We start from the raw sequence: 1,555 nt of genomic DNA on the forward strand, positions 1-1,555 counted from the left end.
GAGTCAAAGTTTCACCCTCTAGCATAACCACAACCCTAAATATAAAGAGACAGAGACCACAGTTTCAGGATAAGTGGAAGGCAGCGCCGGGCAAGTTACGCCACACTTAGCGGATGGATTGTAGATGCTTGGACTAACGTGTCTGCTGGCTCTGTTGTTCAAGCTTTCGCAAAAGCCGGCATTATTTCTGAGGAGCCGCCCGGCACGGAAAGTGACTCTGACAGCGAAGAAGGGGGAATTGGCATGTCTGATTTAGCACAGCTGTTTAATTCAGAAACAGAGGATGATGACTTTGATCAATACTTTGTAATAAATACATGAATAAAGCACAATCATACTCAGTTTTGCTCCCGCTCTATTTTCAAATACGCAGTAGAGGACATGTACCTGTATATAAAACCAGCGCCCTAAAATCCGGTGCGCCTTATGTGTGTGTTAAATACAGTAATGGCACACATAACTGAGACTGCGCCTTTTAATACGGAGTGCCTTATGGTCGTGAAAATACGGTACTTAATACTGTGGGATGTTGAAAAAAGGTTTAATCAAATGAAAAGTAGAACATATGTGAGGATAGAGCTGCTATCAGAATAGAATAGAATAATAGAAAATCCCTTTATTTTCCCACAATGGGGGAAATTCTGCCGTTACAGCAGATAAAAGATTATAGAAAAAATGGTGACACTAATATGAACCTTAGAAAAATCTATAAGAATAACATAACAGTGAAGAGTTAAACGATTAACAATAAAGTGTTTTAACAATATAAACTGCGCACCTGGAGAATAAATAACCAATATCCAGCTATGGACATTTTACGTTAATGGATATTTGAAAATAGCAGCAACATCAGAGATGTGCAAAATGGCGACAGCATATTATTTAACAGGTTATCACACTGTTCAACCTGACTGTTATGGAGGACCAACTCTGCCATATTTAAAAATAAATTCATAAATAAATAAATGCTCAATAAATAAATAAGCATACAATTAATTGCCACCAATAAAGAAATAAATGTAAGTGGAAATTAAATTATACAGCGAAACATAAATGTATAAAACTCTTTTAATTAGCTTCTTTATTTATTTGCCTTTGTAATAGTTACCTTATTTATTTTTTTGTCCTTTATAATCTTCAACTTTATTTTCTAATTACTTATATTTTTAAGTATTTATTTATGTGCATGTGATAATATTTTTGTCTGTTTTATTCTTCCTTTGTATTTTTTCACCCTAGTTATTTCTTTCTCCGCTATTTATTTCTGCCTGTCGTATCTAAACATTAAGTTCTAACGTTCAACTTTTTTTTCTCTTTTTTATTAATCCCTATGTCAATGTTTTTTTTTATAGCGGTTTCATTATTTATTTAATTATTAGAATTAGACTTTGACAAACTTTATTGTCATTTTGTATGCGCAGAATGTATGCAAAACGAAATTTCGTTGCATACAGCTTGCAACAGTGTAATGATATTGCAGTTGGAGTGAAATAAACATTACCAATATAAAGTGCAGTAGTGACCAGAATGTAACAAAGTAGGAGAAAAACGAAAC

At 33.6% G+C, this 1,555-nt stretch overlaps 1 protein-coding gene across 1 annotated transcript in view; it reads right to left on the bottom strand.

Annotated features, from left to right (window-relative positions):
• unc13b (unc-13 homolog B (C. elegans)) overlaps positions 1-1,555 on the bottom strand; it is a 148,154-nt gene that overhangs the window by 31,701 nt on the left and 114,898 nt on the right. The window lies entirely within an intron of this gene.

Source organism: Cyprinodon variegatus, unplaced genomic scaffold, assembly GCF_000732505.1.
Source record: "Cyprinodon variegatus isolate N-32 unplaced genomic scaffold, C_variegatus-1.0 Scaffold500, whole genome shotgun sequence".
In the NCBI taxonomy this organism is placed as follows: Eukaryota; Metazoa; Chordata; class Actinopteri; order Cyprinodontiformes; family Cyprinodontidae; genus Cyprinodon; species Cyprinodon variegatus.